The sequence below is a fragment of the Chrysemys picta genome, chromosome 1 (genome assembly GCF_011386835.1).
Source record: "Chrysemys picta bellii isolate R12L10 chromosome 1, ASM1138683v2, whole genome shotgun sequence".
Lineage (NCBI taxonomy): Eukaryota > Metazoa > Chordata > Testudines > Emydidae > Chrysemys > Chrysemys picta.
The window spans coordinates 72,982,828-72,996,539 of NC_088791.1; the positions used below are offsets into that span (position 1 = coordinate 72,982,828).

Genomic DNA, 13,712 nt, shown 5'->3' on the forward strand with positions numbered 1-13,712 from the left:
TACAGCTGCAGAGAAAATAGTGTGAAGATGAAAGTCAAACTATTATACTCCATTGACAAATAGTGCCAGGAAAAATGACAAGAATTTCAAGACTGAATCTAATAAATGCTAGAGTTGTGTCAAGGGCACCTTTTCTTTAGATGGTAAAAATAATTCTACAGGGGAATTATGGTACAAAGCATATCTAGAGATCTCCTGCTGTTCTTGTGAGACATGATATTTGAAACTAATCAACTGGTTTTGTTGACATTAAGGACTTCATAGGAATAGGTTGCTGCACCCTGCCAATTACTTTTGACAAACTCTACCAGGACACAAAATCTTGTTTTGATCTACTCTATAAGTTCACCGGTAGAAGACCATGAAGAGGTGTGGAATTATAATGCTTTTCTCCCACTCTAACAACTCTCCCCCTTCTGCTTATTCTTATTCTGAAAAAGATAATCCAAATCACGAATTAGCAATGGTATAACCCATTAACCAAGGCTGAGTAAATTCAGTAATGTCATATGTGCCGGGTAAATAGACATTTAGATGAGCAGTCTGTACAGACTCTTCTACAATGCCTTTTGTTGTGCAATGCATCTTTAAACATAATCTTCTATAAAATGGTTGCCATCAAAAAAGTCAAGATTTACTGTTCCTTGGTGGTTGTGTTGCTTTGGTACTCCAGTTCTGAATATGAGTAGTAAGTACTGAGTTTTTAGTGCATCTACTATGTAATACCCTAAGAATCAATACAGAAACAAGGCAAAAAAATACATCAAATTCAAAGATACTTGTGGTTCCTTAGCGATGTCTGGGTTCATCGGGTTTCTTTAAACCCCATCAAAGCCAATCAGGGGACTGCAGAGGGCTTATAATGTACGTAACAGGAAAGTATATTAATGTAGTTAGCTCACATTGTCTAAATGCAGACTGTGTGAGCCAATTGCATTAATCTGAAGTCTTTAAATCAAGATTGGATACCTTTCTGAAAGGTACGCTCTAGCTCAACCATAAGTTATGGCCTTGAGGCAGAAATCACTTCATGAGATTCTGTGGCAGGAAGTCAGACTAGGTTGTGATTCCTCCTGGCCTTCAAATCTACAAATGAAACTGAGATTTGAGGAAAAATAAACTGCAAGGGAGGATGTGCACTGGCTTCTGGAAATGTGATCAGATTCAGGACATAATGATGACTTAACAACAATGGAAGTAAGATCCCCTTTCATGTAAATAAAGGCAAAAAAGTGATGTTGTGTATATTTGTTATATCTGATTAACAGCCCTGGTTTTATATAGTATAGTTTAAGATTAGGGTTGCCAACTTTGGTTGGATGAATGCCTGGAGATTTCATCACATGACATGACTTTTAATTAAAGGTTAGTCTTTAATTCCTGGAGACTCCAGGACAATCCTGGGGGGTTGGCCACCCTATTTAAAGTCAGCAGACATTTTCTTCTAGCTACAGTCGACATGAAAATAGGAAGAGACAAAGTGGGTGAGGTAATATCTTTTATTGGACCAACATCTAAGGATGAAAGACCAGCTTTTGAGATGATATAGAGCTCTACTTCAGTGTAAGCTCAAAATCTTGTCTCTTTCAGCCACAGAAATTGGTCCAATAAAAGATACTACCCCACCCACCTTATCTCGCTAATATCGTGGAATCAACCATGCAAACAACATGTAAACAAGAAGTAAGACAACTGTGCTTTAAATAATCCAGAGCTTGTAAATCCATGCTAACAGACCACGGGCAAGAAATCTGATGTTATTCGTTGAGCATATTAGCCTACAGAAGCGTTCTTACTCAACCCATGAAAGTTCTCTTCCTAAGTATCATGATCCTGGGCAGGAGTGAATTCTTGTTTCATGCTAGTCTTGAGAGTGTTGCCAAAGCTCTAAGTCTGACCTCCATAGAAACAGAGCAGGACAACCTGGCACCTGAATCAGAATTATGCAGCACAACTGCTTTGCTGTGGAAGCCACAGGAAGATTTTGTGACAAGGACTGCAACGATCTACTTTTGTCTGATTAGATTCCTAAATTTGTTTACTTTTTTGCTCATGAGTGGCAACCTAAATAACAATAATTGACAGTGGTTGTTATTTCCTCCTACCACATTTTGAATGTGGGCTATAGGAACTCTGATGAAAAATCGAACAGCAGTGAAGAAGCATAACTGAGGTCAGAGCTTTGAGAACTGGTGCGTGCTTTAGCTCACCGCAGTCTGGTAGTGAATCAGACAACACAGTTTGAAACCTCTAAGAAGAGCCCCGGTCTCCAAAACTTTTGCAGCACTTATAAAAGACAAAGCTGATGCCTTGCCCAGTTAAGTTCAGTGTGAGACAAATCCCACCACAACAGGTTGAGAGCAGCAGGCAGGGACATGTAGAAAACTCGGGGGCGGCATATCATACTACTATTCACTTTCACCCCAACAAAAGAAGGTGGGAAAGTTGGCAGGTAGGGTTGTTAATGAAAGGGTTTATTGCTATTTTTTTAAGATTTTATCATGGCTATATTATTATTTTTAATCCGAGAACCACAAGACGAGAGGTAGTAAGGTGATTTATGTTCTTCTGTTGATAATTAAAGGAGAGTATCAGTATTGCCAACGCCATTGGTTTAGAGATTGGTCTTGATATTGGTTTAAAAACCCATGAAATTTTTTAAAAATAATAAATGTTGGGTGCTTTCCTGGTTCTGAGCCTTTAGGGTTTAGGTTTTCAAGCTTTTCCTTACAATTAGGGTGGCTACAGAAATACTTTTTGTTTCAAGTGAAAGCTGAGATTTTTCAGATGATAACATGCCTCCAAGAGTTGGGGCTTTCAGAAATACATAGCATATTTCAATACTTGCAATAAAATTACACAAAAGTTGGCAGCACTACAGTATTCCCAAAGGAAAATTTATATACAGTTGATTTTATAGTCTCACTTCTATAATGATACAGATCTTATGGCAGCCAGTTGTTAGCAAAGCTGGAGTTATTAAATCTATAGCCATTAAAGGGCTTGATGCATTAAAATGAAGTGTGTATTTTGATCCACATTAAAAGAATGAGTATAGTACCCTTTCAGAACTCAAACAAGAGTGCAGAGGCAGCCTGAAAGCCAATATGATGCCCAGGAACCAGTGGCAAATGAGAATGTTTAAAAATAACTGCTTTACTTGTTAAACAAGCTTAGCAGCATCACGCTGTTTGGCATAATTCAAGTTTAAGCATTAGTCTTCATCTGTGACTTTTTGTCTTCTGATTGCAGTGGCTGTCTCAGACAAGAGGGAGGGCTGTCTCTGTCATGAGGAAGGGCAAGAGACTCAGCTGACATTTTGCTAGAGACCTTTAACACTGTATGGTCATCTGTGACTCAGACAAAATGCTGGAAAATAAAACACTAGCTTTTGCTGTCATTGAACCAGCAATATTTAAAATTGCCACTACTTTCTTTTTGGTTTTGGTTTTGTTTGCTTTAATATGAGAGCAGTGCACGAAAAGTGGCTACAAATTTCCCAAAAGCATCTTTCTTCCATTTTTATAAAGTGGTCTAGTGCATCTTACAAGTTTTGGCGTACAGTAAGTATACTTATTACTGTGATACAAAATTGGTTGTTCTTTTAAATGCCCTCAACAATTTTCCCCTAAAATGTATTTGATTGCAGAACAACAGTAAGAACCATTTAAATGTTCAAATGCTTCCTTTCCTTCCAGAGCAGCCATTTTTCAAGGCAATGAAGTTTTAGGTTAAAAATTTCTTAGGTGCCTAATACTATATTCTGACCTAGTCAGTGACTGGAAACTATAAGAGGTTTTCTCTCAGCTTTTGTGCTCCGTGGCTGCATTAGTGACTGAGTGAAAAATGGGATATGACACAGGCGTCTTACCCATGATCAAAGTTTGGCAAAGTGACCTATTTAGTCATGAAAAGTAAAACATATAAAGGGTTGTTTTTTAAATCCCTCTCCATCTTTTTAGTTGTCTACTACTGCTTCTCAGTCTGGGGTTGGATAAAGAACAATATTGTCACATGTAAAGACATATTTATGACATGTTCAAAAGCTTAAGAGGCAAAGATATTGATGAAGGAAGAACACCGTGCCTTGCTACCAGTTCCAGGGACTTAGGTTGAGGCTCTCTTTTGGGGTTCTCCAAGGGCGGCATGTGAGGGTAAATGTAGGATGAAGGGGAAATTCATAAAAGGATTATTGTGGTGCAGTGGATGTTGCACCACAGGTTAAGTTTGGTTTACAGAGTTCAGTTTTAATAGGAGCTTTAAACCTTTATTTGTAAAAATCTCATTGAATTGTGAAAAACCAAAGCATAGTATTTCACTGGATTATCTCATGTTTTTAATACCTCTTTTGCAACAAATCTAAAACAGTTTGGGACCTCTGTTGTGACCAGAATATCCTCATGTGCTTATTCCTAGAATATCAGTTACACATTGGTAGTGTTTGTTATAGACTATTTTATAACTTTAGCCATAACAGAAAATATGCCTGTCAAACTGATGACAGATTGGTTGTGGTGCAAATGCCATCATTCACTTGCAGAAGAGAGAGGGAGTAAAATGAGACCCAGTTCAGGACATCCCTCCCCCCCCAGCACCCACCTATATACAGAACTGTGCAGGTTGGGGCCTTCTATTCTGAGGCTTGTGAGAAAACTGTAAAAAGAAGCCAGTAACAGACTGTAGCCAATGGGGGCAGAAACAGCCAAAGCAAGGGTCTTTGGACATTCAGAGAACTTTCTACAGATTTGTTTGGAATTTGTCTGCCCCAGTGGTTCTCGATATATTTACCATTGTGGGATGCATATGCAGTTCTCTATATGTTATGTGGGCCGCATCCGCACAATATATATATACTACCTGTTTGGCCCTGTGGATGTCACATGGGCCGCAGCTGTGTGCTGATTGAGCCACAAGCGGCCTACGGGCTGCAGGTTGAGAACCACTGCCCTATACTGACTGGCTGCTGGCTCCAACCCTGCTGCTTCTCCTCTCGCAGCCTCTTCACCTTAACTTCACTCCACGCCTGTTAGGGTGACCAGACAGCAAGTGTGAAAAATCAGGACGGGGTGGGGAGTAATAGGTGCCTATATAAGACAAAGCCCCAAATATCAGGACTGTCCCTATATAATCGGGACATCTAGTCACGCTAACGCCTGTCCCTCTTATCCTCTCCTCCCCTGCTCTGTCTTTTTTCAACCCTTTCCTCTTCCCCTCCAATATTGCCAACGTCAATGGATGGAAAATCATGAGATTGCCCAAAAATGTCATTAGATTTTTTTAATATATTGTGGGTGGGTTTTGGTCTATCTTTTGATTTTTTTTTAATGCCCCCTGCCCATCCCGTGTCTGTGGATGGGAGTATATGAGAGAGAGAGAGAGAGAGAGAGAGAGAGACACACACACACACACAGTTAGTATTGCCCGCTCTCCTATATGTATGGGGTAAGATGATTTTGGCTCCACATCCACAATCTGTCCATCCCCTACCTAGCACTTAATCCCGTTTCCAGTCCCCACATAAGTTATGTCCCAACCCAGCCAACTCATCTGTTCATGCCCCACCCCTCTCAATTTAACGCCACCCCCCCAGCCTCACCTCTGCTCCTCCTGGAAGTCTTCACTCCCCTCTTCCAGGCCTGGGGGGTGGGCTGCAGTAGGGTCCCCTCTCCCTCTTCCTGCCTGGGGGGCAGCTCAAGGGGCTCTTCATCCCCTTTTCCTCCTTGCCAGGCCAGGGGCTATGAGGGGGAGGGGGAGGAGCAGAGCCACCATCCTGTGAGAATGGTGAGCGGAGGGAAGACACTCTACTGGTTACTAGGGTGACCAGATAGCAAGGGTAAAAAATCGGGACAGGGAGTGGGGGGTAATAGATATCTATATAAGAAAAAGCCCCAAATATTGGGACTGTCCCTATAAAATTGGGACATCTGGTCACCCTACTGGTTACCAACAGGGTTGAACGTCTCCAGGGGACCAGAGCCTCTTGCGGCATCATGAGACAAGCTTCAGAATCCCCCAAAAGCTCATCATTTATTAAAAAAATTATGAGAGTTGACCACACTGCTTTCTATTTCCCCTAACCACCCACCCTCTTCCTCCCCCCACAAAAAAACAGTGTGGAACTAACATGTGGTTTGCTATCATCACTGTGTTCACTGCTTGTGTGTTACACTCCTTCCCCCACCCTTGTGGCTGTCATGTCTGTTTAGATTCTAAACTCTTTAGAGCAGGGTCCATCTACTACTCTTTGTTTGTATAGTGCCTAGCACAACGGGGCACCACTTTTGGTCAGTCCTTAGGCACTACTGTAATAAACATGTTAAATTTAAAAAAAGGTCTATCAGTCACCCCTTCACTAAATACCTCAGAAGGCTAGGGCACAATCTCTGAGGTAAGATAGAGAAGGCTGTGTAAAGTCCCATGTAGTACACTAATCTTAGTATTGACTTCAGCTATGAACGCAACCTAGAAAACATTTACAAAAGAGCTACTTTGAACATTCCCCCCTTTTTAAAATAAGTTATTTCATTTTTATTGATTCTTATCCCTCCTTAAAACTCTCAGTAGCTGTGTAAACTACTATATCAGTGGCAGGTTTTGTTGTCACCTCTAACTAGAAAGAAACCTCAACAGTGTTAAAACAGGTTAAATTCCCTAATGCATGGAATTTGTGATAGATGTGCTGACCTATTGATATAATTGTACATGAGGTCCCTGTTAAGGTTTTTCATTGGAGTATGAGTTTGCTGAGGGGGCACATAATGCTTTTTTGGTACAGATGGAAATGAAAGTTTTATGGAGTGCTGGAGTGTGCTGACATATTACAGGCAATATAAAGGTGGAAAGGAATGCACAAATCTTTCCCGTTGTTTTTTTATTTCCTTCCTTCCTTTTAAGGTTTTGTGTGAATAGAGAGTGTCCTGTCGCAATCTTGATGGCCACTAAGCGTAGTTGTGTTCATAAGTTTTGTGGCCGTTTGGCTGGCCAGATAAGACTGACTTCCATCAGGTTGAAGGCTCAAAATGTCAGTATATCCAAATAGGTGAAAAGACAGCACACAGTCATTAAGCCATTGGTAGAAGAAGAGACACCTTTGAGGATAGAGCCAGTATGCCTGAGAGGAAAGGAAGTGTCATATTACCACAAAACAGCAGCTCCTTTCCCTTAGCAAAGACCAGAGAAAAGCGCAAGTTACAACTGCCAGGGCCACTCCTTCCTTCCCCTCAGCCACTGTTTATTTCCATACCATGCAGAGGTGCTGGCATAGAGAATCCCTTTGTGTCCCTCTGTAATCAAATCCCACTCTAGGCTGCTTTAGGCTCCTGCCCTGTCAGAGGAAAGGTTAGTGGGACAAGACCCAGAGGGAAGTCAAAGAAGCCCAAGGAAACAGGGCTTAGTCTAGGTATGTATGCAGCAATTCCCTTGCTTCCTCCCCAGTGCTCCCAAGCAAAGGCTACCATCACAAATACAATTCTAGCCTTTTTAGAAGGTAGAGGTACTGCTGTTGCTTAGCAATGTACCACTCCCACTCCTCTCCCCACTCTTATTTACCATGCAGATGGTTTTATGTCTGTGGAAATTTCAGCTGTCTAAAACTGAGTCCACATGGATTTCAGAATGAAATATCTACTGGTAGAATGTTGTTCTAAAGAAAACTGACATGCAGCAGAAATATTAGTTTGCATGAGGTGAGAGAGGGTCTGCTTCACGGTTAGCATGATTATATTATGAGGTCGTGAGTAACGTGCCTGAGATGACAGGCTAAATAATATAGTTTTAAATAAAGGGAGTTCCAGCCACCATGTCTGTTAGCTTTCTCCCTGTTCAGATGAAATCAGAAAAGTTTGTGCATTCTGAACACTCCCATTATAATCCTAGGAATTTGCAAAGCTTGAGGTAGGATTGGAATTTTTGGAGTAGAATCTATCAGTCTCAGTGTGAACTCCTGGACTGCCAAGCAGCAGGAGTGAGCATTTTCTTGTGTTTTAGTGGCTTTTGGCTTATGTTATTGTATGTTGTGCTATTACATTCACTCATATTTATTATTATGTTAAGCATTCATGCTTTATCTACACAAGCCATTTCTCCTACCTAAAAGCCCCAATCCTCCAAAGATTTATGCATGTGTGTAACCCTTCTGCCAGATGGAGCCAGCAGCAACAAGGGCCAGGTTCAGTATCTAGGGGCTCCTTTTCCACAATACAACACAAAACCAGCTCGAGCCCCCACCCAGTGACCTGGGACAATTACACATCACTCCCTGGGTGCCTCTAAGAGGCAATACTTCCCCTCTCACAAGCACAGAGTCTGAGTGTAGCAAAAACTTTTAATAAAAGGAGGGAAGCAACTCAGCATTAATTTGGGAAAACACGGCAACTAGGGTTCATAAACACAAACCATGAGCAAAAGACCCACCCCCAAGTAAGTTGGGCAGTGTCCTTTTCCCCTCAGGGTCTTAAGTCCAGCAACCCAAAAGTCCCTTTAACGTGCCCATCCCTTCTCTGTACCCCACTCACAGTTGGGGTCCTTGGCCAGTGCAGCCCCAGAGTTCAGAGGTTCATCCGCAGAGTTTGCCTCCCACCCTGGGTGGAAGGGGGTTGTAAGGAGGCACCTTACATGCTCCGCTGCTCAGGCAGTCGCTCGTCGTCCCAATGGCCAATTGCTGCACTTCTCTGTGGGACTCTGCTCTGGCCCTCTCTGCCAGCCACCCTGCTGGCCCCTCACCAAGATATCAGGGCCCCCCACTTAACATAGCTCTCAGTGATTTCAGCTCTTAGTGAGGTAGCCTCACTGCTGGTGCACACTGGGCAGCTTCTTGCCATAGAGACACTGTCCCAAAGTAGGTCTAATACTTAGACCTCAATATCAGTGATTTCAGCTTTCCAGCATGCAACAAGACTATGAGTTGAGTCTAAATTAGTTTTTTTTTTTTATTATATCATGGAGAAAAGAAGGGTCAAATAGTTTCCAGGACCCTTAAACAGGGCACACACACCACCCAGTACAAATATCTGTCCCTGCCCTCTCTCAGTTCATTGGGCTTTGGAACCAATGTCCCCTGCCTAGCGAGTGCCGTTCAGTTGAGAGTGAGTCCCTCCATCACGGTATGCCAGGTACGGTTCTGTTGCCCTCAGTTCACACAACAAGGATAACTAGCCTTTATTATTCCTCCCCCAATAACAAGGAGACCGGGGATCCAACACCAGTCACAAGTGATCATTTGGACAAGCAATCCCATCATGCTAAGCACCTAGACAGGGTGGGTATGTCCATGCAAACGAGATCAGCTCCTGAAGTCCTTTTACACAGCTCACCACTAGATGTCAGGGGAGAGCTCATTCAGACTCTGCTTACATATGCTTAAATTTAAGTATGTGTGTAGTCCCATGGGAGTCCATAGAACTATGCACATGTGTAAATTTAAGAAACCATGTAAGTCTTTGGGACCTTAACTTGTTACCTTCTTTCTACATAATGCTATTCTACATTGTGCCATCTGTTATTCACTACAGCAAGAAGATCTATGCAAAAACAGTTATAGAGGCCCTGATTCAAGTTGATCTTTCCATATTTGTGCCATGTCTCTAGATTTGCCATATTAGCTCATTGCTTATAAACCATGGTCTTGGCCTAGGTAGTCTTGAGGCAATTACAGAAGGCGTTGCACAAGACATGATCCTGTTTAGATTGTCTTCATGCATGTCTGTCTATCATGTTTTTGGCAATATGTACTATAAGTAACAACAGACAACTTAAATGTACTACCTAGTCTCTATCCCCTACTCACAACTTCCATGGGAGTCATATTATTAATTGCCTTTATTAATCTGTGTAGTTTTAAACAACATTTCATATGACAAAGGATTGAAACTTGCAATCCCATGTTTCCAATTCCCATGATTTTAATCTTGTTTTTCTTAAAGTTCCAGCTTCTGGAGGCAACCAATTATGAAAGAATCTCAGCTTTCTTTCTTTCTTTTTTTTTTAAGTAAATTCTAGCCCTCATGGCTGGTGAGAAACACCTGAAAACATGAACCAAAAGGCTCAGAAACCAGAGGGTAAATTGAAGAAAAAAGCCCACATTTATCATGTTCTAAAACCTCATGATTAAGCCAATCTCAGGATTTGGGGGGTGTGGGACTGACTCATAAATTTTGACTACTTACGGTTATCAATACTGCAATCCTCACACAGACCAAACTCCCAATGGAACTTCAATAGGATTTTGCCCTGAATAAAGACGGCAGGATTTTCTCCTTTAAGTTTAATTATCTCAAACTCATATGCATCTGAGCATCTCTCCCTTCTATCCTTTATTTATGTTTCTTTACCTGTTTGGGTATTTTTATTATTATTATTATTATTTATTTTATTATGTATTTGTATTACAGTAGCATTTAGGAGCCCACATCATGGATCAAGATCCCATTGTGTTAGGTGCTGTACAAACACAGAACAAAAAGATGATTCATGCCCCAAAGAGCTTACAGTCTAAGTTTAAGAGGACATAACAGACAGACACAGACTAGACAGGCATGGGACTATGTGGAAACAACAAGATAATATTAGTCAGCATGATAGGCTGTGCTATCAGCACATGTACAGACTGTTTTGTCAAGTTTTTGGTAGGCTTTACAACTACTGAGTTTTAAGGAGGGATATGAAGGAGGATAATGACATAACTTTGTGGATATTCATGGGGCGCTTCTCCCAAGCATAGCACAGTGTGGGAAAAAGAACAAAGATGCATGTTTGAAAATTTAACAAGGGAGCAATGGAGGCTGGTATCATTAGTGATTTGGAGGTGGGAGACAACATTTCAATAATGAATGAGAGATAGGATGCAGATGGACTGTAAGAGCCTTGAAAGTAGCTTAACAGACAAGTATCTGATGCAATAGAAAAGAGGGAGCCAATGGAGAGATGCAAAAAGAGGGGTGATGTGGTCAAAGTGATACGCCAGTAGGAGAATGATCTACGCAGCAGCATTCTGAATGGATATGAGCGAGGTAAGACTGCATTTGTCAAGACCAGAGAAAAAGATGTTGCATTATGCGAGACACAAGATAAGAGACCAGACAGGAGTTCTAGCTGTGTGGATGGATAAGGAAGGATGTATCCGAGCGATGTTTCACATAAAGAATCAGCAAGATTTAGACATAGCCTGGATGTGACGGCCTATAGAGAGATCCGAGTCGAAGATGACACCCAGGTTTCAGGTCTGAGTGACAGGCAGGATGGTGGTGTTGTCCTCAGTGATTGAGAAAGGAGGGCAAGTAGGGGTGATCTTCAGTGGAAAATATTAGGAGCTCTGTTTTAACAAGTTGAACTTGAGCTGATAGCTGGACATCCACAGGGAAATACCAGAAAAACAGGCCAAGATTTTAGTTTGGAAAGCATGAGACAGACAGGTCTGGAGTACAGAGGTAAATCTGAGTTGTCAATATAGAGATGGTAGCTGAATTTGTGTTTGTGGATGAGATTACCCGAGATGAGGTCCAGAGGGAGAAGAGAAGGGGACCAAGGACAGAGCTCTGCGGAACTCCCCACAGAGAGTTGGAGAGAAGCATAAGGAAGATTCTCCAAAGGACTTCTGTTGCTTCAAATTCCTGTATCAGGCTTCATCTGGCTGCATGTAGTGATTAAGAATTTCAGTCCCAGCACTTCTCAGTACTTGGTGCCTAATGTTTAAGTACAACTGAAGTAAAATCTATAGATTTTAATCATTTCCACTTGGGACTTCTTCCTTACACTGATGACACAATGAGGTAAATAGCCTGTTACTGGGGATGGCGCAAAAAGCAGCCATAGATATGTTTTGAAGTATGATATCAAGTACTACAGCTCTGCTTTCATACACAAAGGGCTGGATCATTTATAAAGCATGTACTTTAAATGAGATTTTCTATGAAGTACAAGACAGATCTCCAGTCAAAGAATTACTACACTTATGATTACAGGAAATCGCAGTAGAAATTGAATGGACAGATTATCAAGTGGTGTGAACTGACATTTACTTCAATAGAGCTATGCCAGTTAACACCAGCTCAGTTTCTTCACTGCAATATGGGCTGTGTATCTGACCCAAAAGGATTTATTAAAAATATTAGCTAACTTTTGAAACTAAGGATTGGTGTGTGACTCACAGCTCAGAGGCACAACAAAATGGAAGTAACAAGGTTTTCTTGTGTGTCCATTAGATCTGCTGGTTTCTAGCCAAAATTTAGTAGAAAGTCTGATAGAAGTGATGGGGCACTATAATAAAGCCTACTAGTCATTTTTTATTATTACTGTTATTTATTTTGTTTCCTCAACCATTTTGCTTTACTCATTTAGCTGGAAGGCAAACACATTCCCTGTTGATTATCCCCACTCAGCCATAAGCTTCTGCTACACATTTTGATTCCTAATATGGTAGCAAGAGATTTTGTATGAGTTCCAAAGAGCTCCTCTCAGCTTGTGGAATGCAGCAAGAAAAGAATCCTGCAGAGACAAAGATCTGTGTACTTGTACTAATAAAGAACAGAAAATGGACTCCACATACTCTAAAAGTTTGTGCTTTCATTATTCTTGAAATCACCACTTTGTCTTACTTTACACCAATGCTACAAATTTTCTGTTATTTTCCTGAACAGACTTTATTAACCATTTCAAAAATCATATGTCCAATAACTTTGAGGTTTCCTTTACCAAGTCTACTCTATCAAGATGAAGTTTTTATTATACTAGCTTATAGCCTGAAAGCGTGCTGCTGTCACAGTACCAGTAGATTAGTTACAACACAAGGAATGAAATGTTAGGGGAATTGAGAAAACTTAGAGATTTCATTTTAAAAAGTATTTTAAAACATTTAAAACTTTTCAGTGCTGTGAAATATCTGCTGTCCATTCACTGGATCGGGATAAGACCAGTTGTTTATAATCAGCTTTTGTAATGTTTATGAAGTGCTTTCCAGATAATTTTCTGGACACTTCACCAAATCCAGAAATGTTTGCTGTTTGAGCAATAACCTTGTGTGGGCTCTGTTCACTGAAGAAATTTAATCCTTTGGGTCTTGGTACTGTGGAGTGTGGAGTTTATTTCACCCAAAATAATGAACAGTTTGTAGTAGTCTGGCTTTGGATAAATATTTCTTAAAGTTATATCCTCTTTAAGCCTCACCTAGCTTCTGTAGAAAAGGTGTCATAAGGCAAATATAGTCTTTCCTGAATCTTACTGATCACTTTTTTGTGTGTAACTTTAGCGCCCTCGTGGCCAAGATGGAGTCTGCTCTGCAGACAGCTCTGGCCAAGAGAAGGCGCGCACAGGAATGCAGCAGGAGAAATCCCTTCCACCCCAGAGGCACCTGTTCCAAACCCCACAGAGTGAAGACACACACCCACAGGAAAAGTACAGTGGATATAACAAGGGAAATATTTATTTACAGAGGGATGAGAGGACAAAAACAACAAGGGGAAATATAGGGGGAGCAATAAGACAGGGCTGCATCCAAGCCAAGGCCCCACAGGCCCAGTGGTAGCACAGTCTAGAAGGGCAGACACTGAGCAATGTATCTGCACACAGAGTTCAGGAGTCCTGAGCAAAGTTCCAGTCCAGTGGTGAGTCTTGGGTGCTCCTGGTCGTATTCGGCACCAGTGAACTTTCCCCCAACAAACCCCTCCAGTGCCCTTTTCTGCCGCTCTCTGCAAAGCCACCCAGAGCGACCACCTCCCCAC

The 13,712-nt window shown here is 41.4% G+C and overlaps 1 protein-coding gene and 1 long non-coding RNA gene across 24 annotated transcripts in view; one reads left to right on the forward strand and one right to left on the reverse strand.

Annotated features, from left to right (window-relative positions):
• The window catches only part of SYT1 (synaptotagmin 1), a 510,915-nt gene that overhangs the window by 473,880 nt on the left and 23,323 nt on the right, over positions 1-13,712 (forward strand). The gene's annotated exons all lie outside the window — the stretch shown is intronic.
• LOC135974003 (uncharacterized) overlaps positions 1-13,712 on the reverse strand; it is a 53,672-nt gene that overhangs the window by 39,701 nt on the left and 259 nt on the right. The window lies entirely within an intron of this gene.